Below are 24,191 nucleotides of genomic sequence, written 5' to 3'. Positions count from 1 at the left end.
GAAATGCTAATTATGTGGATTTATTTTGTATCCTGCAACTTTGTAGTTGATTCTCTAAGTATACCATCATATTATCTGCAGAGTGACCATTTAATTTCCTCACAGCCTACTTTAATTCCTTCAATTTCTTCTTCTTGCTAAATCAACTATTTCTAGTACAATATTAAATAATAGTGTTGATAATGAGCATCCTCATCCCACTCCTGCTCTTATTGGGAAAGTTCTAGCTTATTTCCATTATAGATGATAATAGTTCACGGTTTTAGATAGATATTACTTATTGTTCTAAGGGGAGGTGCATTTGTTCCTATGTTTTCTAGTGTTTTTAATAAAAATGGGTTCTATATTTTGTTAAAGTTTTTTTTTCCACATCAATAGAGATAATCATGGGATTTCTGTTCATTTTGTTTTTTATATTTTCAATTATGCTAATAATTTTTCTAATATTAAACCAACCCTGTATTCCTGATATAAATCCCACCTGGGCTTGCTAGTATTTTATTTAAATTTTTTTCATCTATGATCATTAAGGAAATTGGCCTATAATTTTCTTTATGTTTTTTCTTTCTGACTTAGGTATCATCACCATATTTGTGTCACAAAAGAAACTTGGCAGGACTCCTTCTTTGCTTATTTTCCCAAATAGCCCAATATAATATTGGAATTAATTGTTTTTTAAATGTTTAATAAAATTCACTAGTGAATCCATCTGGCCTAGGAGATTTTTTCTTAAGGAGTTTTTGATAGCTTATTCAATTTCTTTTTCTGAGATAGGATTATGCAAGTATTCTAATTCATCTTTTGCTAATATTATATTTTTGTAAATATTCTTCCATTTCACAAAGATTGTCAGACTTATTGGGCAAAATTGCATTTATATTATATAACTATCACATAAATTAGATGTAATTTATAACAACAAAATATATTATGATATAATATTAATATAATATAAAATAATATATAATTGGGCAAAATTGCTCCTAATGATTGCTTTAATTTCCTCTTCATTAGAAGTGAATTCAACAGGAGTTCCAGTCAAGATGGTGGCTTAGAGAGAGCTAAAGTTCAGATCTCTGGAAACCCCTTCCTTACCGATCTCAAACTGTATGCTCCTAGGACACCGAAATTCAAAACAAACAACAGGATAGATCAAGGGAACTCTCCTCCTGGACCTGGACCTGGATCAAAAGGTACACCCCCCCCCAAAATCCAGAACCCGAGATCACTTGGATCTAAGGGATAGGCAGAAGGAAGGTCCCAGGACCTCCCCCCTCCCCAACCCAGAGCCCTGAGTCCGGGGCAGCAGCGGGAACTTAAGAGCCAGCAAATGGACCCCAGGGCCGGCTATTCTGAAGGCTGCACCCTGAAAACAATCTGAGCCAGTCACAGGGGCACCCAGACAGCCAGGAAACAGAGAGAGACAGAGTGAAGCCTGTAGCCCCCTGGCTGGATCCTTCAGTCCAAGTCTCAGGGAAGGCCCCTGCTTTAAGACACACTTAATCCAACCCAGGGGAAATTAATCCTATCAGAAGCCCTTGGATCTCCAGGAAGCCACAGCCTCTCCCTCCTCAGAGTGCAGGCCTCTCTGGTCCACAAAGGCTCTGAGATACCCTGCAAAGAGTGAAAAGCAAGGCTCAGAGCGTGGGAGTAAGGCAACGATGAAGAAGCATCCAAAGGGAACTAAGAGCAGTAACACCCACGAACAGACAATTTGCCTGGGGCTAAAGCCTCTGAACACCAGACAGAGATAAGAAAAGCTAGACCTCCCCACTCAGATAGAGATGGCAAACAGTACAGAAAAGCCTCAACCCTCCTCCAAGGAAAACAAGAAGAAGGGGGCGACTTTGGACACATTTTATGGAGCAAAAATACAAAATATAGAGGAGATAGAAGAGGAAACACAAGCAATTGCTCTGAAACTTTCCAAAGGAAAAGGAAACTCTCCACAAACCCATGAAGAATTTGAATCAGAAATGATCAAAAAGATGGAAGCCTTCTGGGAGGAAAAGTGGGAAATAATGCAAAAGAAATTCACACATCTACAAAACCAGTTTGACCAAACTGAAAAGGAAAACCAGGCTTTAAAAGTCAGAATCAGCCAACTGGAAGAAAATGAGCAAGAATTAATACAGCAAAGCCAAAAGACCAAGAAATTAGAAGAGAACATAAAATATCTCACCAACAAGGTCATAGACTTGGAAAATAGAGGGAGAAGAGACAATTTAAGAATAATTGGACTACCAGAAAAGCCAGAAATAAACAGCAAACTCGACATTGTAATACAAGAGATAATCAAAGAAAATTACCCAGAGATTCTAGAACAAGCCACTGAAAGAGTTCACTGAACACTCTCTACACTAAATCCCCCAAAGACAACTCCCAGGAATGCAATTGCCAAATTCCAAAGCTTTCAAGTAAAAGAAAAAATCTTACAAGAGGCCAGAAAAAGACAATTTAGATATAAAGGAATGCCAATCAGGGTCACACAAGACCTTGCAAGTTCCATTCTGAATGACCATAAGGCATGGAAAATGATTTTCAGAAAGGCAAGAGAGCTGGGCCTTCAACCAAGAATCAGCTACATATCAAAACTGACTATATACTTCCAAGGGAAAGTATGGGCATTCAACAAAGTAGAGGATTTCCAAGTTTTTGCAAAGAAAAGACCAGAGCTCTGTGGAAAGTTCAATATCGAAAAACAAAGAGCATGGAATACCTGAAAAGGTAAGTATGAAGGAAAGGGAAAAGGAAAAAATGTTATCTTTTTTCTTTTATTCAAACTCTCTTCTATAAGGACTATATTTATATCAATCTATGTATATTAATATGTGGGGAAAACGTAATGTGTAAATAGGGGGAAAAGAAAGACCAAATACAATAATCTTTCTCACACAAAGATTCACACGGGAAGGGGAGGGGAAGAAAATTCCTATAAGAAGGAGAGGAAGAGAGTTTTTACTTAAACCTCACTCTCAGGGAAATCAAATCTGAGAGGGAAGAACATCCAGATCCATTGGGACCTTGAATTTTATCTTACCCAACAAGGGTAGGGAGAAGAGAAAACCTAGGGCGGGTAGGGGGGAGGGAACATAAAAAAGGGAGGGAAGAAAAAGAGGTTGGGGGAGGGAACAAAAAGGGAGGGGCTAGAAAGGGAATATATCAAGGGAGGGGACAAGGGGGACTGATTTAAAATAAATCACTGGATTAAAAAGTTAGAGCTGAAGAAGAAAGGTTAGAATTAGGGAAAGATATCAAAATGCCAGGGAGTCCAAAAGTGACAATCATAACTTTGAATGTGAATGGGATGAACTCACCCATAAAACGTAGAGGAATAGCAGAATGGATTAGAATCCAAAACCCTACTATACGTTGTCTCCAAGAAACACACATGAGGCAGATTGACACCCACAAGGTCAGAATTAAAGGATGGAGTAAGACCTTCTGGGCCTCAACGGACAGAAAGAAGGCAGGAGTGGCAATCATGATATCTGATAAAGCCAAAGCAAAAATAGACCTGATCAAAAGGGATAGGGAAGGTAATTATATTTTGTTAAAAGGGACTTTAGATAATAAGGAAATATCACTAATCAACATGTATGCACCAAATAATATAGCACCCAAATTTCTAATGGAGAAAGTAGGAGAATTGAAGGAAGAAATAGACAGTAAAACAATATTAGTGGGAGACTTAAAACAACCATTATCAAATTTAGATAAATCAAATAAAAAAATAAATAAGAAAGAGGCAAAAGAAGTGAATAAAATCTTATAAAATTAGAATTAATAGACATATGGAGAAAAATAAGGAGAGATAAATAGGAATGCACCTTCTTCTCAGCACCACATGGCACATTCACAAGGATTGACCATACATTAGGTCACAGAAACATGTCACACAAATGCAGAAAAGCAGAAATAATAAATGCAGCCTTTTCAGATCACAAGGCATTAAAAATAATGATCAGTAATGGTACATGGAAAACCAAATAAAAAACTAATTGGAAATTAAACAATAAGGTACTCCAAAATCATTTAGTTAGAGAAGAAATCATAGAAACAATTAATAATTTCACCAAGGAAAACGACAATGGCAAGACATCCTTTCAAACCTTTTGGGATGCAGCCAAAGCAGTAATCAGAGGTAAATTCATATCCCTGAGTGCATATATCAACAAATTAGGGAGAGCAGAGATCAATCAAATGGAAATGCAAATAAAAAAACTCAAAAACAATCAAATTAAAAACCCCCAACAGAAAACCAAACTAGAAATCCTAAAAATTAAGGGAGAAATTAATAAAATCGAAAGTGATAGAACTATTGATTTAATAAATAAGACAAGAAGCTGGTACTTTGAAAAAACAAACAAAATAGACAACGTACTGGTCAATCTAATTAAAAAAAGGAAGGAAGAAAAGCAAATTAACAGCATCAAAGATGAAAAGGGGGACAGCACCTCCGATGAAGAGGAAATTAAGGCAATCATTAAAAATTACTTTGCCCAATTATATGGCAATAAATACACCAATTTAGGTGACATGGATGAATATATACAAAAATACAAACTGCCTAGACTAACAGAAGAAGAAATAAAATTCTTAAATAATCCCATATCAGAAAATAAAATCCAACAAGCCATCAAAGAACTTCCTAAGAAAAAATCCCCAGGGCCTGATGGATTCACCAGTGAATTCTATCAAACATTCAGAGAACAGTTAATCCCAATACTATACAAACTATTTGACATAATAAACAAAGAGGGAGTTCTACCAAACTCCTTTTACAACACAAACATGGTACTGATTCCAAAACCAGGCAGGTCAAAAACAGAGAAAGAAAACTATAGACCAATCTCCCTAATTAATATAGATGCAAAAATCTTAAATAGGATACTAGCAAAAAGACTTCAGCAAGTGATCAGAAGGGTCATCCACCATGATCGAGTCGGATTTATACCAGGGATGCAGGGCTGGTTCAATATTAGGAAAACCATTCACATAATTGACCACATCAACAAGCAAACCAACAAGAACCACATGATTATCTCAATAGATGCAGAAAAAGCCTTTGATAAAATACAATACCCATTCCTATTAAAAACATTAGAAAGCATAGGAATAGAAGGGTCTTTCCTAAAAATAATAAGCAGTATATATCTATAACCATCAGCTAATATCATCTGCAATGGGGATAAACTAGATGCATTCCCAATAAGATCAGGAGTGAAACAAGGATGCCCACTATTACCTCTACTATTTGACATTGTACTAGAAACATTAGCAGTAGCAATTAGAGAAGAAAAAGAAATTGAAGGCATGAAAATAGGCAAGGAGGAGACCAAGTTATTGCTCTTTGCAGATGACATGATGGTCTACATAAATAATCCTAGAGATTCAACCAAAAAGCTAATTGAAATAATCAACAACTTCAGCAAAGTTGCAGGATACAAAATAAACCCACAAAAGTCATCAGCATTTCTATATATTTCCAACACAGCTGAGAAGCAAAAACTAGAAAGAGAAATCCCATTCAAAATCACCTTAGACAAAATAAAATACCTAGGAATCTATATCCTGAGACAAACACAGGAACTATATGAACACAACTACAAAACACTCTCCACTCAACTAAAACTAGACTTGAGCAATTGGAAAAACATTAACTGCTCATGGATAGGATGAGCCAATATAATAAAAATGAACATCCTACCCAAACTTATTTATCTATTTACTGCCATACCCATTGAACTCCCAAAAAATTTCTTTACTGATTTAGAAAAAAAACCCATAACAAAGTTCATTTGGAATAACAAAGGATCAAGGATATCCAGGGAAATAATAAAAAAAACACACAAATGATGGGGGCCTTGCAGTCCCAGACCTCAAACTATATTACAAAGCAGCAGTCATCAAAACAATTTGGTACTGGATAAGTGACAGAAAGGAGGATCAGTGGAATAGACTGGGGGCAAGCGACCTCAGCAAGACAGTATACAATAAACCCAAAGATCCCAGCTTTGGGGACAAAAATCCACTATTTGATGAAAACTGCTGGGAAAATTGGAAGACAGTGTGGGAGAGATTAGGAATTGATCAACACCTCACACCCTACACCAAGATAAATTCAAAATGGGTGAATGACTTAAACATAAAGAAGGAAACCATAAGTAAATTGGGTAAACACAGAATAGTATACATGTCAGACCTTTGGGAGGGGAAAGACTTTAAAACCAAGCAAGACATAGAAAGAATCACAAAATGTAAAATAAATAATTTCGACTACATCAAATTAAAAAGCTTTTGTACAAACAAAACCAATGTAACTAAAATCAGAAGGGAAACAACAAATTGGGGAAAAAATCTTCATAGAAACCTCTGAGAAAGGTTTAATTATTCAAATTTATAAAGAGCTAAATCAATTGTAGAAAAATCCAAGCCATTCTCCAATTGATAAATGGGCAAGGGACATGGATAGTCAGTTTTCAGATAAAGAAATCAAAATGATTAATAAGCACATGAAGAAGTGTTCTAAATCTCTTATAATCAGAGAGATGCAAATCAAAACAACTCTGAGTTGTTTTGTTTCACCTCACACCAAGCAGATTGGCTAACATGACAGCAGAGTAAAGCAGTGAATGCTGGAGGGGATGTGGCAAAGTAGGGACATTAATTCATTGCTGGTGGAGTTGTGAACTGATCCAACCATTCTGGAGGGCAATTTGGAACTATGTCCAAAGGGTGATAAAAGACTGCCTACCCTTTGATCCAACCATAGCACTGCTGGGTTTGTACCCCAAAGAGATAATGGGGAAAAAGACTTGTACAAGAATATTCATAGCTGCGCTCTTTGTGGTGGCCAAAAATTGGAAAACAAGGGGATGCCCATCAATTGGGGAATGGCTGAACAAATTGTGGTATAATGTGGTGATAGAATACTATTATACAAAAAGGAATAATAAAGTGGAGGAATTCCATGGAGACTGGAACGACCTCCAGGAAGTGATGCAGAGTGAAAGGAGCAGAACCAGGAGAACATTGTACACAGAGACTAATATACTGTGGTATAATCGAACATAATGGACTTCTCCATTAGTGGCGGTGTAATGTCCCTGAACAATCTGCAGGGATCTAGGAGAAAAAACACTATCCATAAGCAGAGGACAAACTGTGGGAGTAGAAACTCTGAGGAAAAGCAATTGCCTGACTACAGTGGTTGAGGGGACATGACAGAGGAGAGACTCTAAACGAATATTCTAATGCAAATAATAACAACATGGCAATGGGTTCAAATCAAGAACACATGTGATACCCAGTGGAATCAAGCATCGGCTACGGGGGGGGGGGGGAGGAAAAGAAAATGATCTTTGTCTGTAATGAATAATGCTTGGAAATGATCAAATAAAATATTATTAAAAAAAAGAAAGAGATTAAAAAAAGAAGTGAATTCATTCTTTTCATTATTGACACTAGTCATTTGGTTTTCATCTTTTCTTTTATAAATAAAATTAAACAATGATCTATTTATTTTCTTTTTTTTTCCTCATAAAATCAACCCCTAGTCTTATTTACTAGTTCAATGGTCTTCTTACTTTCAATGTTATACTTTCTTCTTCGATTTTTAGGATTTCCAATTTCACCTTTAATTGGGGATTTGTATTTTTTCTTTTTTATAATTTTAAGTTGCATGCATGATTAATTGATGTGCTTCTTCTCTAGTTTATTGTTGTAAACATTTAGAGGTATAAATTTTCCACTAAATACTGCTTTGGCTGTATCCCATAAATTTTGAGGTGTTTCTTCTTTGTCGTTTCCCTTAAAGAAATTATTGATTATTTCTAAAATTTGTTCTTTGGCTAGCCCCTTTTTTAGAATTAAGTCATTTACTTCCAGTTAATTTTTAATTTGTCTCTCAATGGATCCATATTGATTCTAATTTTTATTGTATTAGCATCTGAAAATGATACCTATATTATTTCTGTTTTCTTCATTTACTTGTGAAGTTTTTATGCTCTAATACATGGACAGTTTCTGTGTAGGTGCCACATACTGCTGAGAGGAAGCTATATTCCTCATTCCCATTCAATTGACTTTCTAAGGTTTCATTCACCTCCTTAAAGTCACCAAACATTTAATTCCCATGGCAACTCTCTAAGAATTTGAGTTGCATATGTTACTACTAGGGCAGCCTGGTAATACAATGGATAGAGCACTGAATTTGGAACCAGAAAGACTCATCTTTATATATTCAAATCTGGCTTCAGACACTTCCTAGCTCTGTGACCCTGGGCAAATAACTTAACCCTATTTACTTCAATTTCCTCATCTGTAAAAAAAAAGCCAAAGAAGGAAATGGTAAACCACTTGAGTATTTTTGCAAAGAAAACAACAAATGGTATCACAAAGAGTAGTACACAATTAAAACAACATTAACAATAGTAAGCTACTGACTTGCAGTAAAAAATGAGTTTTCTCACACACGAGTCCCCTTGCTCCAGGCATTGTTCTATGTGCTGGACACACAAAGACAAAAAATGAAACATTTCCTGCCCTTAATGAGTTTCCTAGCTTTGTAACCTCATCCAAATTACATTTTTCTCATAGTCCTCAATATCTCCATCAGGAAAGTGAGAATTTTGGTCTATAGGGAGTTCTTAACACCTCTAGTTCTATGATGATATTATTCCATGATATTCTGTAGGTATGAAGGAGACAGAATTTGAAGGAATATAATATGTACCGATCTGAATGATCAGGGAAGGCTTACTTGAAAAGGCAATACCTGAACTAATTCAAAAATGAAGTCAAAGTTTTTGAGAGATACTGATAAAGATCCTTCCAAGAATCAGTCATAACTAGAGCTCAAAAGAAGAAACAAACATTTATTAAACACCTATTATGTGTCAAGTACTGTGTTAAGCACTTTAAAATATATATCATTAAAAATATATATATATATATATATCATCCTTACCCTGTTTACCTCAGTTTTACCCTGTAAACTAGTTGCTATTGTAATTTCTATCTTTATAGATGAGGAAACTGAGGTTGATTAAAGTTAAATTACTTGCTGAGGATCACATACCTAATGTTTGAAGCCAGATTTGAATTCTAGTCTTCTTCATTCCAGGTTCAGTCATACCATCTAGCTGTTTCCAAATAGTCACACAAGTATTAAGCACCCAAGATGACAGGTCTTCATGTCCAAATCCAGTGCTTTTTCCAATATAACATACTGCTGGATTGGACGTGTGTGTGTGTGTGTGTGTGTGTGTGTGTGTGTGTGTGTGTGTGTATACACACATATGCAGGGAAACTATTGTGTACTAACCTTGGGGAATGCCTAGGTAGTGAGTTTACTGTTCAAATTCTGCTGAGTACACAAAGCTCCTAAGTGGACTAAGTTGGAATAATCAATCAGCAAGCATTTACTAACCACCCATTATGTTTAAAGCAAGAAAGATAGATGGGAGTCAGACAACTGAGGGCTTAGAATCCTAAATGCTTTATGATTCATGATTAACCTGTTTAAAGTCTTTTAAAATGACGATAGAGCTCCTTTCCTTTTAGGGTTTTTAGACTTAGATGTAGAACCTCTGGCTTGGGCTCTTCTAGCCTGGACATTCAAGTTTTGCTAGTAGGGTGCTGGGGACACATGTTGGCTAGGTTTGTGAATATGATAAAATCTGGCAAGTAGAGAATACAATATTTCAACACTTCAATTCATCTATGATCTTAGTGAACTGAGAACCATTTCTAACAATAGAGATCATTACCCATTTACACCTTCTTATTCCATAGGAATTTCACCTACATTCTCCCATAAATCACCCAAAGAACATGCACATACTTGTAGCCTTCTTCAAAGTTCTTGAAACTCTCTGTGATTTACCAGTGCATCACTGTCATCCTGTGCTCGATGATATTTTTGACTCACTTTCTTTTCTGATCACAAATTTCTTAGATTTTTTATTCCAAACATTTCTTGTGCACAACTCATTCTTAGTAACATGGCACAGTCTTCTTACACTCATCATGCATCTCTCCATTGCCCTGTGGGTCAGTCATAATCCTGATTCTTCAGAGATTATAGTATTTTATTATTCAAAGCTGCATAGCATCATGGGGAGAATATGATGTTTTTAAAAAAATGAGGATTTGTGATATGAAATAGCCTGAGATCACTGAAAATGTTTCATAATTCCCTAAATACCATTTTATTCATTCTATTCAATTAAAGGCCCAACTCACTATTTTCCTGTAGGAACTCTGTTTGCTATTCCTCACAAATGACACCCAATTCTCCTGACTCCAATCTTTTTCATTGCCTGTTCTTCATGCCTGGAATTATCTCCTCTGTTCGATTCCGCCTTCTAGTTTCCCCTCATTCCTTCAATGTTCAAGGATTTGTTCATGTTTTCTATTTGCACTGTTTCCCACCTTACCCCAATACCTTCCTTCTGATATTATTACTTCCAAGTTACCCTGCCTATATCCTATATCTATATAGTTATTTGCTAATTGTTTTCCCATTAGAATAAATTCCTTGATAACAGGGAATGTTTTTACCTTTATATCCTAAGTTCTTAGCACACTGTTTGACACACAGGAAGCATTTTATGAATGTTTTTTAGCTTGACTTGATTAGGGGACTAATTTGGTGGGTTGCTTAGTCAATTGCATATTATACACCAGGCCAGTGATGGCAAAACTTTTAGAGAGGAAGGCGCTGTCCTCAGATGCAAGTGGAAAGGGGGAGGGGAGCAGCTCCACCCTGCATCCCTCTGGCTTTCTAGTAATGAACTAGGGCAGACTCTGTGCTGGGGCGAGGGAGGGCATGCCTACAGAGAGGGCTCTGAGTACCCCCTCTAGCATGTGGGACAAAGGATCACAACCATATCTCTAGGCAATAAGCATTCTTTATCTCCCCCCTTCCTTGTGCAAATTGTTGGATCAATCTATTTTGAATTACTGTGGATCTCATTGAGAGACAGCTTTTGGCACAGTGGGTAGAGTGGACCTGGAGTCAGAAAAAAACCTGAATTCAAGTCTAACTTCAGATTCTTTTTATTTAACAGAAGAAATATATTTTTCCATGGTTACATGATTCATGATTCCCTGTCCCCCCCACTCTTTCCTCCCCCTCCCAAAGCTGAGAAGCAGTTCCACTGAGTTATCCATATATCATTGTTCAAAACCTACTTTCATGTTATTCATATTTGCAGTAGAATGATTCTTTAGCATCAAACCCTAATATGTCCCTATCAAACTACATGATCAGCTGTATGTTTTTCTTCGGCATTTCTGTTCCCTCAGTTCTTTTTCTGGACGTGGATAGTGTTCTTTCTCATAAGTCCCTCAGAATTGTCCTTGATTATTGCATTGCTGTGAGTAGAGTTCATTACATTCGACTGGGCCACAATGTATCAGACTCTGTGTACAATGTTCTCCTGGTTCTGCTCCCTTCACTCTGCATCAGTTCTTAAGGGTTGTTCCAGTTCACATTGAATTCCTTCAATTTGTTATTCCTTTGAGCACAATAGTATTCCATCACCAACATATATCAATTTGTTCAGTCATTCCCCAATTGAAGGGCATCCCCTCATTTTCCAATTTTTGGCCACCACAAAGAGCGCAGCTATGGATATTTTTCTACATGTCTTTTTACTTACTATCTCTTTGGGGCATAAGCCCAGCAGTGTTATGTCAAAGGGTAGGTATTCTTTTAAAGCCCTTTGAACATACTAACTTCAGACTCTTACTAGTTGTGTGGCCCTGGGCAAGTCACTTAACTTGTTTGCCTCAGTTTTCTTAACTATAAAATGAGTAAAAAAGCATCAACCTTGTGAAGTTGTGAATATCATAGATAACACCTGTAAAATGCTTACTACAGAATCTGGAACATAGTAAATGACATATAAATGTGTGTTCTCTTCCCTATATCCTCATTGGAAAAACATGATAATATTCTGGATCTGGGAACACTCTGAATAATGTTATCAATACAAAACTTCTGGAGATATTTATGTCTAGAGAATTCTATGGCTCAATGAGAATAAGGTCACACCTGAAAATCCAATGCTCTAGAAGCAACATGAGCTATTGTACTAGGGTTCTCTTTTCCTTGACATGAGTCTTGATCCTGACAAATTGTATCAAACACATCTGTCACTCTGATTCTGTTGTCCATAACAAATAGTTAAGATCAAGGTCATTATGGCCTTTCCAAACTAAGGCCTGCACTATATTCTATTGTCATTCATGAACTCTAAACACACTTTACAATTTGAGTTCCACACAAATGATTTTCAGAACAAGTCACGCTCCCAGGGTAGTGGTTTAATAACCTGGAGTTCACTGACTTTCTTTGGAAAATCTATCTTTCCTTCAGCACAGACTGATGATCTGAAAATGCAGTGGGGGGATTTTGAGTTTAATCTTACTTTTTTCCCATTAAAAAATTATACTTTTCCCCAAAACCCAGAACAATAACACAAAAAATCACTTTATCAAGGAAAAATGATCTTAATGGCACAGACTAAAGCTGATGGTATGAAAATGACTTCCCAAGAAAGTTTAGCTCACAAGAGCTCTGAACCTTTACTAAATCAGACTGATAGCAGAACCATTAACAGCTCAGAGAATTTTTTAACTGAAAATTGCTATTTCATGCAGAATGTTCGAATGGAATTTTCTAAGCTTTACTAAATTCAGACTAATGGCATGAGAATTACCATTTTAATTCATTTAATAATTGCATGATGACTTAAAAACTTTTTTCCTCTCTGATTGTTTTTCTCTATTTAACCCATTTAAGGATGTCAGGCTTATAGAAGTTAAAATGCTCCCACAAATATTTTAGTTGTAAGCTAAAGAAATTTTGGTTTTGTATTCTAATTTTGTTTTTTTTCCATGGGAGGGTCTTATGTGGTAGATAGGTAGGCAGAGGAACAGATAGATGGAGATAAATTAGGTAGATAGATAGAAAGATGAATAGATAGATAGATAAATAAACAGATAGATAAAAAGATACTGTAGTATACTATAATGTATATACTATATTCTGTAGTATAGCATACTATACTAATACTATATGGTACTATACTATACTATACCATGCCATACCATGTCTTTCTATACAGAACTAACCCTATACCATACTAATACTCTATTATAGTATACTGAACCATATTACACTTTATTATACTAATACTATACCAATGCTACACTATGCTATACCCTACTGAAGTATACTACTGCATTAAGCTATACTATGCAATGTCACATATACCAAATATCATGAGTGGAGCAGGTAATAAATACTTTGACAACCCAGAGAAGGGAAAGTCTGGTGTAGATCAATGAACAAATAATCAGGGAAAGGTTCAGAGAAGATAGTGCTTATGGCACATAATGGGATTTAAGGAAGAAAGAGTCCTTAGAAATTATTTAATCCAACCTTCTTAAATTACCAGAGAGCTGAAGCAATTGCCTATAGAAACCAAGAGATTTGGGAAACTGATCCATATCTTCTCCCTCTCAGAGTGGAAATAGACTGATTTCTATTTTTTTTTTCCATGATTTAATCTAGATTCTTAATGGTTGATTGATAGTGTTGGGTTAGGGTATCTACACAAAGCCTTGATGACTGAGGGAAAGACCTTTTCTGGGGACAGCAAGTAGAATAGAATATTAAAATAATGATTAAGTTTGGAAATATAGGTTAGAATATGGAGCATCTTGAATAGCAGGCAGAGTTTGAAATTTTTCCTATAGGTAATAGGTAGTCATATTTGTAAAGCAAGAAGGTATATGATCAAAGAAGGGTTTTAAGAATATTAATCTTTTCATCATATGTAAAATATACTAAAGGAAAGAGATTCTAGAGACAGATTACTAGAGTTCTAAGTCTTATAAGGACAAGACCCTGAACCATTACAGTTATAAGGGACAGGACACTCTTTTTAGAAACATGTTTAATTTTCCTCTCCTTATCCCCAACCCAGGAATTATTATATTCATATGCCTTCTGACTGTTTCTCAGGTTAAGTCCCCCAAAATTGGTTTCTGAGACAGAATTCTATAAATATTATGGGTAAACTTTTCTTTCAGTCTCATTTCCCTTTCTAGTTTTAAAGCATGAAGACTAATCAAAAATGAAAAAAAAATCCTATCCTCCATCCAGTCCCATATAGCCATGAACATATGTCCTCTCTATCCAATCCCATACCTTCAATGGGACCATATCTTTTTCAACTAGATTACTGAGCAACAGTCTTTAGATGAATATACCCAAATGACTTCTGGACTTTCAGAAGTTCCTGAATTTCTACTAGGCCCATGAGAGTGAACCTATTGTACATATGCCAAAGATGGCATAGAGATTTCTTTCTATGGGAATGTGTGCTACCCAATCATCCCTCAAGAGTGTATTGGAAAGGTAGAGGAACTTGGGTGAAGCTGCTCCCTTTCCCCTCTCCACCATGCCTGATGACATTTTTTAGTTTACCTGTCCCTCCACACAGCATACCAATAGGAGTACTTTCTAACACCCCTGTGTGGGGTAAGGGTGGGCAAAGCATGCATGGCATGTCTCTAAAATGTTTACCATCACTATGATAGGCCATGGAGACAATGTTGCAATGTCTACCAGAACAGTTAATTGATTGTGGTTGCAGCCTCAAAAATTATCTGGCACTAAAGGGAGAGTAGGCATCAGAGAAATGAGTCACCATAAAAGATCACTCAGATAATACTTGGCATTAGCTCAAACTGTGCTCACTAGAGGTGAAATGTAAAAAGGATAATTAGAAAAATTGTCAAATGATATTATATCTTAAGGAGGCTTACTACCAGCCTCCCAGCATATTGTCACATAGTCATAATTTGAATTTTTGAATACTGTTTAAATCACTCTGTTAATGCATACTGTGACTCTCTTAAAGCTTACCATTTCTTCCTTTGTGAGAATAAAATGACCTTTCCTTTATCAAATTCACTGGATTCTTGGAATACCTTTAATCTTTACTCTCTTCCAAACTTTGCTCTTATTATAAGGGGAACTACCATCCTCCAAGTCATTCTGGTTCACAATCTCAGTGTCATCCTCAACTACTTTCTCAAATTCACTAGACATATATAGTTTGTTGCCAATTATTATTGTTTATACTTTCATATTTTTCATATATATTCTATTCTCTGAACTTAGTCAACACTCAGGTGCAGGAGCTGATTACTTCTATTCTGAATCACTGTAATAGTTTTATGATTAGTCTCCATACCTCATGTCATTCCCCTCCCCAAAACTGCTTCCACTAAACTGCTCAAAATGTCTTAAATTTTCTCAAAATCAAATAGGTAGATCTTACTACATCATCCCAGATTTAAAAAAATATCCACTAGCTCCTGCTTATATCCAATAAAAATCCTCATTTTGTTAGAGTTGCTCATAAAGTAACTCCTTCCTATCTCTCTAGTCTTCTTATAGAGGCATATTCTGTAGATATTGCAGGTGCTTTTCAAGATCATCACAATAAAGTGAATAACTCATTAGGAGTTGGAATCACATGAATAATTTGGTTTCCCAGTGCATATAAAACTTATAATAACTCTTTACTATAGTCTATTAAGTATATAACAGGATTATATGTTAAATTGTACATATTTTAATTTTTAAAATATTTTATTGCTAAAAATGCTAATCGTCACTTGAGTCTTCAATGAGTCATAATCCTTGTGTTGGTGGAAGGTTTTACTTTAGTGTTAATGTCTACTGATTGATTAGGGTGTTGCTTGGTAAAGGTTTGGGTGGCCATAACAATTACTTAAATAACACAACAATGAAATTTTCCTCATTGAAAATCCATTGCTTTAATGAAAGCTTTTTATAGCATGAGATGCTATTTGATAGCATTTTACCCACAAAAGAACTTATTTCCAAAAGGAGTTAGCCCTCTCAAACATTGTTGAGTTTCAGGTATTAGGGAAATCTGATGAGAAGGAGACAGGGGACTGGCTGGTCAGTGGAGCAGTCAGAGCAACACAACATTTATTGATTAAGATTGCTATTTTACATGGATACAGTATGTAGTACCCCAAAACACAATAGTAACATCAGAAGTCATTGATCCCAGAATATCAAAACAGATATAATAACAATGAAGAAAACTGAAATACATCAAGAATTGCCAAGATGTAACAGAGATATGCTATGAACACATGCTATTAGAAAAATAGCACCCATAGTTTTGCTCAACACAGTGTTGCAACAAATCTTCAATCTGTTAAAAAGATTTTTGTGAAGTTTAATAAAGGGAAACACAATAAAATAAGGTATGCCTGTACTTCCTTCCATATACTCAAGGATATGGCATTAATGGCCTTCCTGCTTTACTTAAAATATGGCATTCTACAATCCTGGCATATAATAAATATGTAAGGATAATTTAGGGTTGTGACCTAATATAAATTAATTTTGGTCACCAGGGAATATTCCAAATAAAATACCCAAGTCAGCTTGGAAATTTATGGCGGTTTAATTAATATAGAGGGAAAAAATTAAGGAGAAGAGTGAGGGAAAGGTATAGGATTTCTCCCACCTGGCCTGTGCCAGGGGGAGTTCAAAGTCTTCTGCCACGAGGTCTTTGAAGATTAGAGGCTTTTTCTGAGAGAGTAGTGTGTGGAAGGTAAAGGAGGAAAAAATCAGCCTAAAATTCCAAGAGAGCTCAGAGAAGACACCTTTCCTGAACTAGGTTACTAGGCTTCTTCCAATAAGGTATCAAGGAACACTCACCACTAAACCTGGACAATAGCTACTGCCACACCAAGATGCCAAAATGCTCAGCATGCTGCCACCAGCCACCTCTCCGCCACCAAAGAGAGTAGATAGAGGAAGTGACACGAAATATATAGATGGTTTTACATCACTTTCCTGCATCTTACATATACCAATGATAGCTTAAGCTTGACTTAGGACAGCCCAGGGGTCTGTCAGTTGTTTCTGATTTGTCATTTTGCTAGCACATGTCTGTCATAGGCCATCCTCCTAAATACTTAATCCTTAAGTATGGGTGTAGACATTCCTGTTTTTGTTAGACTAAGTAGGGTGGAGTAATCTAAAGTTCATAATACTTTATATGTTTGTTATTTGATCCGCAAGTGTTCTACTTATTTATGGACAAATAGGGCCATGAGTAATCACTACATGCCATCATTTATAGATGTGGGCCTCAGCATGACAGAAATTCTGTTATCAATTTTTTTCTTCTGTCTTAGAATCAATACAAGTATTGGTTCCAGGGCATAAAAGCAGTAGGGCTAGGAAAATGTGGTTACATGACTTGCCTAGGTCCCACAGCTGGGAAGTGACTAAGGCCACATTTGGACGAGTCTTTTCCATATGCTATCATTTCCTCTGTAGGGCTCACTTCATAGCCAATAACTCACTATCCATCATGTTACAATTAATTTCCAGTAATTGATGTCAATGATAATTAATAGATAACTGCACTTTTCTGGATTTGGATCTTCCTCTTCCCTTACATTCCATTGTATGGTCATTGATTCATGATTACCTCTCTGATATAACTTTTTATATGAATTCTTTTTGTAGTAGCAAAACAAATAAATTCCTTATAAAATAAGTGGACAGAATGAGGCAATTACTAAATAAATTGTGGTATGTACATATAATAGAACACAATAGTGTCAAAAGAAACAGTGACTATCAGGAATTTGGAAAAGTTTGGGTACTAGCTCTTGAAGCTATTAAGAAAGCCTCTGCTCAAGATGCAGAGTACAAGATATTTTCAAAATGGCAAAGGGGAGATTGGATTCTGCTACCATCAATGAATCAAGCACTTATTAAATACATATTATGTGAGATAAAGGAGAGTAAAGAATCATGACAGTTGAAAACAAAGAAAAAACATATTGAATTTGTTCATTAAGAGATTTGTGGGCTTCTTAGTCATGTGACAAATGACATGGAAAACTAGACATTCGCTCCACTCCACTCCTCATGACTACTCAAACCTATCTAAAATAGAAATTAGTATAAATATACAAAGAAATGTTAACATTCTTCTTAGACTAAGACACCAAGAACCTTAAAAAAGCCAATAATTCATACCCATTCACACCATACTCCTGGCAGCAAGGCTACATAAACAGACCCACAGGCTTGCAGCAGAATTCCATTCCATTCCTTGATAGTAACATGTCAATATTTTTTTTCCTGTAACAGATTAGTGTCAAAATAGAGAAATGGAAGGGGAGCAAGCAGGCCCCACAACTACCCTTATAAAAGTGCTCATCTTTATACTCCAGCTCTCCTTCATCCTCCCAGTGCCATGGAAATCCATAATCATGTGAAGATTCAATTTAACTCTACCCTGATTGTGAAGATTAATTGTAACCCCTGCCTATTTTTAGATTTTAATCACCAAAAGTATAAACACCCTACTTAAAAGTTGAGTATAGAGATCTGTCCATTTTTATATCTAATCACCAAAAAATGTAGACATCCCACTTAATTATTAAGTGGAAGGTCTGTTACCCACATGTGCAATAGTGGGTGATGAATCAGAATTGACTGACTGCTTCCTGGGCAATCATAAAGCAGGATTTCAACTGTGATTGGTAGATGTAGAATTAGGGGAAGGCACAGGAAGTAACACAAGAGAAAATGTCTTTAAAAGGGAGTTATAACTTTCTAAATGTAGTTCTACTGGCATAAGAGGGAATGAGGAAGGATATTTTTGTAAGGACTATGCAACATTCTACTAAGCCTGACATAAAGAACCTAGCATTCAGGTGTAGTCAGTTCTGTCCCCTGATAAGTCACATGTCAGAGACTTAGGATGGTGAACTATGGATTGTCCAGTGTGGGAGAAGACTGGGTTTTTTTTTTGAGATCCAGCCTCTAGGAAAATTGTCATTAGAAAGGAGTCAGAAAGTGAACAATAGGGGAAAGTAAGGAGAAAAAATATTTAAATACCAAAGATCTTAGGAGGAATAAAACTCAATGTCCTTGAACAGAATCAGATAAACCAAAATGTAAGATGTATGGAAGAAGGAAATATGGCCTCCATATTTAGTAAAAGAGTTCAGATATCTATGAATAAATATTATAAAATAAAGGGAAATGATTCATAATTCAACATCTGATGAAGCAGAAGAACTTGGGCATTCTGAGGAGATCATGGCATCAAAGCACTACATTTCTAACTGGTTTAAAAGAGAAATATGGATCAATAGAGCAGAATTTATGATCTGCCCAGCAGAAATAATTGGCCAAACAGAAAAACTCTCTAATCACCATTGAAAATCTCTCGGAAGACAGAAAAGAGAGGGCTAATAAATAGGACTTCAATTTACATGGAAAGGAAGGACAATCTGGAAGAAGAAAAACAAAAAGCCATAACATTTTTTTAAAAACCCAAAATCCATGCAAACAATCTAAAGTGATCTAAAAGATAGTATTTGTAGAGGGAAGTTAGGATTCTGTTTCCCAGAAGAACACAAATAAAAAACTGGAACACCATAATGAAAAAAAAAAAAACCTGAGAAAACAGCCCAGAATTCTAAAAAATAAAAACCAAGTGCCAGTTGAAAAAAAAACCCATATATTGCCTCCAGTAAAAAACAACAACCAAAAAAAACCTCTAAATGTTGCAAATATGAAGAAAAATAGTGGTTAAATTTAACTATTCCTTTGAGAAAAAAAATCTGCAAGTTATCATGAAAAAGACTTTGAGATATAAAGTGAAAAAAATTGAACAACAGAAACCTATCCTGCACCCACCAGCAAACATGGGAGGGAATGAAATAATAAGCTCTGAAGAGCAATGGAACTCAAGATTCAGCCCAAGGTTACAAACCCTGCAAATCTGTATCTACTCGTAAATGGAGGGAAAATGGGTGCTCAATATAAAGAGGCATTATAAACATTCTTACAAGAAAAACCAGACCTAAAGAGATTATTTCTTTCTCAAACACCCCAGAATGCAAAAATGCCAGAACATGTCAACAAGTACAGCAAATAAAGACAACCACTACCACCAAATAACAAAAACCAGTAAGAGACTGCTTTCTAGCTATACATGAGGAAACACGGGTGAAAATGAAAGGCTAAAGAGAACTGAAGGCTGAGAGGTAGGTCTGAAGCATCCTAGACTAACTCTCATAGGATGCCATTTACAGATAAATTAATGTATTTTGGGGGGAGGAGGATTAATTACAAAATGGAAGGCTATTTATAAAGGAGTTGGAAGGAGAGAAAATACTGGAAAATATCATGTAACCTGAACAAGATGAAGGAAAGCCATGAAAAGAAAATAATCCCTGCAGTTTCTCAGGAAGGGAAAAAAAACTTCCAAGAGAATGGGAAAGGAGGAAAAGAGAGAGGAATAAAAGAGAGAGGGAAAATGAAATCTTGTTTTAGTACTGAACAGAGATAACACTGATAAATGGTGCTATGGATGAAGAAAGGTGTTTTGTAAAAAGAGATGGGGATTTTACGGGGAATATTTTATGTAGTGATATGGAACTTGGAAAGGCTACTCATCCTGTCTCAGCAGGATGAAAATCAGAGTTCCTGAGACCAACTGACACCCAGAAGAGTGAGGACCTAGGGAAGAAATTTTGAGTCAAATATTGAGTGAAATGATTAAGGCAAAGACAAAGATAAATAATGAATTGAGCAATTAAGAACATAGGAAGAATCTTTCCATGAGGCAATATTATGAAGGAACTGGTATTTTATAAGACTGAGACACAATAGAAAAAATAATAAGGCTATGGAAAAGCTATAAAGATAATCAAAGAAACTCTTTACCAAAAAAGGACCCAGAATACCTCAAAATTTACAATTACATGAGAAACTAGAGGACTAAATAAATATAAGGATGATGAACCAAAGTCTAGAATGGGCTGAAAGGGGCAATAAATAATGAGAGAGTGAGGGAAAGAAATGCTTTCTAGAAAAAGGTATAGAGGTGATTATGGTCATACTTGGCACTGTGTGTCACCCGGATTGCTTGGCCTAATCTTTGGTATGACTCTTTCTTTACTGTTATTTTTGTCACCTGAATGGGCCATACTTAAGGGTCACCACAATCTGCCTGCAAAATCCAAGATCAGGTTCACACAAATCCTGACCCACATAGACTTTGCCAAGATGTACATGCTACATGGAGAGTTCTAAGTGTTGCAATCAGATTGTGTGAACACTCAGACTTAAGATCATGGAAGAGTTTCAAAGAAGAGCCAATGAAGAGAAATTTCAGAGACTGAAAACTATAAAAGATTCTGGAGAACAAAAGCAACTTGTGGCCTGGAACTAAGTAGAGAATGCTCAACTAAGGTTCTGAGGCTCTCAAGGTTTCAGTGGCAAGAGGAGGAGGAGCCCTGAGCAGAAGGCACAGGAAATGGAATCTTTTGTCTGAGAAGAGAAATACATTTTCTAGTTGCAGAAAGATATGAAAATATTCATCACTCAGGAAAACTTAGAGGAGAGAGCTGAAACAGCTCTAGACAATCCTTAAAACTGTAACTGGGCCTTTACCAAGGAGGGTCATGTGATTTGACTATACAGGGTCAACTGTTGCCAGGACCCTTTGGAGATGGAGGTCTTATCCCTCTCCTCCACAGGGAGTTCTTCCTAGTCTGTGTACAATGGGAACTACCCTCCCACCCAACTATTCCAGGCCTTTTATTTGGCCTTATTACTTCTTATTGATAAATAAGGAATATGCAGATCTAGAATTAAAAGAGGATGTTTCTTTTAAAAAAGAAGGAAAAAGGAGCAGAAAATAAACTTTTCAAAAACTAATGAACAATACAAATTGAAAAGGAGAGTGAAAGGGGGTTTTACTTTATTATTTAACTGAGAGGGGGAAAGTTGTGGGGGCATCAAATACCCAGATAAAAAGCAATAAAGAAAAAGGAACTATTAAGGAAAACTCCAAAATAGAGAAATAAATAGTAAATGGGAGGGAGACTTAAAGAGAGTCAGTAAGAAAAAATGATAATAATAAAAGATTAAGGGGCGACTTCCGGTTAAGATGGCGGCTTAGAGAAAGCTCAAGTTCAGATCTCCGGAAAAACCTTCCCGACCGATCAGCTCCTAAGGCGCCGAAATTCAAAACGATCAACAGCACAGACCCTGGGAACCCTCCTCCTGGACCTGGACCCGGTTCAAAAGGTACGGCTCCCCTCAAAAGCCAGAACCCGAGATCCCTCGGACCTCAGGGGTAGGAGCGCAGAGTCCAAGGCTCCCGGAAGCCGCAGCCCTGCCGGCTGGGCTCAGAGAGCAGAACCCTCAGGGCCTTCTACAGTCCCGGTGAAAGTTACTGCCTGGGGCTTCCGCTGCAGAGAGCTGGTCAAAACAACAGCAACCCTCAGGGCGGGCAAGACAGCCTCACAGGCTGGATCCTGCTATCCAAGTCTCAGTGAAAGTCCTTGCTCTCGGAGCTTGGGTTAGCTGCAGCCCATCCCCCGCAGGCCGATGAAACAGCCTCACGGCCAGCAATTCTGAAGGCAACTTCCTGAAAGCAACGTGGTCCGACCCTTCCATTCCAGTTCCAGTGAGGCATATTCAGTTTAACCCAGGGAAAGTCATAGAACCATCTGCCCAGGACTAAAGCCTCTGAACACCAGACAGAGACAAGAAAAGCCAATCCTCCACATTCAGAGATGGAAAACTCCACAGAAGCACAGAAGCCCCAAAACACCAAGAAAAATAAGAAGAAAGGGGCGACTTTGGACACATTCTATGGAGCCAAAATACAAAATACAGAGCAGATAGAAGATAATATAAAAGAAAATGCTCCAAAACCTTCCAAAGGAAATGGAAACTCTCCACAAACCTATGAAGAATTTGAATCAGAAATGACCAAAAAGATGGAAGCCTTCTGGGAGGAAAAGTTGGAAATAATGCAAAAGAAATTCACGCATCTACAAAACCAGTTTGACCAAACTGTAAAAGAAAACCAGGCTTTAAAGGCCAGAATCAGGCAGCTGGAAGACAACGATCGTGTAAAAGAGCAAGAATCAATAAAGCAAAGCCAAAATACCAAGAAATTAGAAGAGAACATAAAATATCTCACCGACAAGGTGATAGATCTGGAAAATAGGGGGAGAAGGGATAATTTAAGAATAATTGGACTCCCAGAAAAGCCAGAAATAAACACCAAACTGGACATGGTGATACAAGATATAATCAAAGAAAATTGCCCAGAGATTCTAGAACAAGGGGGCAATACAGCCACTGACAGAGCTCACAGAACACCTTCTACACTAAACCCCCAAAAGACAACTCCCAGGAATGTAATTGCCAAATTCCAAAGCTATCAAACAAAAGAAAAAATCCTACAGGAAGCCAGAAAAAGACAATTTAGATATAAAGGAATGCCAATCAGGGTCACACAAGACCTTGCAAGTTCTACTCTGAATGATCGTAAGGCATGGAACATGATCTTCAGAAAGGCAAGAGAGCTGGGTCTCCAACCAAGAATCAGCTACCCAGCAAAACTGACTATATACTTCCAAGGGAAAGTATGGGCATTCAACAAAATAGAAGACTTCCAACTTTTTGCAAAGAAAAGACCAGAGCTCTGTGGAAAGTTTGATACCGAAAATCAAAGAGCAAGGAATACCTGAAAAGGTAAATATTAAGGAAAGGGGAAAATGTTATCTTCTTCTTTTACTCAAACTCTCTTCTATAAGGACTACATTTATATCAACCTATGTATACTAATATGTGGGGAAAATGTAATGTATAAATAGGGGGTAAAGAAAGACCAAATAGAATAATCATTCTCACACAAAGATTCATATGGGAAGGGGAGGGGAAGAAAACTCCTATAAGAAGGAGAGGAAGAGAGGGGGGGGGGATTTACTTAAACCTCAATCTCAGGGAAATCAACTCTGAGAGGGAAAAACATCCAGATCCATTGGGATCTTGAATTCTATCTTACCCAACAAGGGTAAGGAGAAGGGAAAACCAAGGGGGGGAGGGGGAGAGGGAGAACAAAAAGGGAGGGAAAGAGAGGGGGGAAGGGGAGGGAACAAAAAGGGAGGGACTAAAAAGGGAAACATCAAGGGAGGGGACAAGGGGGACTGTTTCAAAGTAAATCACTGGACTAAAAGGTAGAGCCGAAGAAGAATAGGTTAGAATTAGGGAAGGCAATCAA

This window comes from Monodelphis domestica, chromosome 7 (genome assembly GCF_027887165.1).
Source record: "Monodelphis domestica isolate mMonDom1 chromosome 7, mMonDom1.pri, whole genome shotgun sequence".
NCBI lineage: Eukaryota > Metazoa > Chordata > Mammalia > Didelphimorphia > Didelphidae > Monodelphis > Monodelphis domestica.
This window is presented reverse-complemented; position numbering follows the sequence as displayed.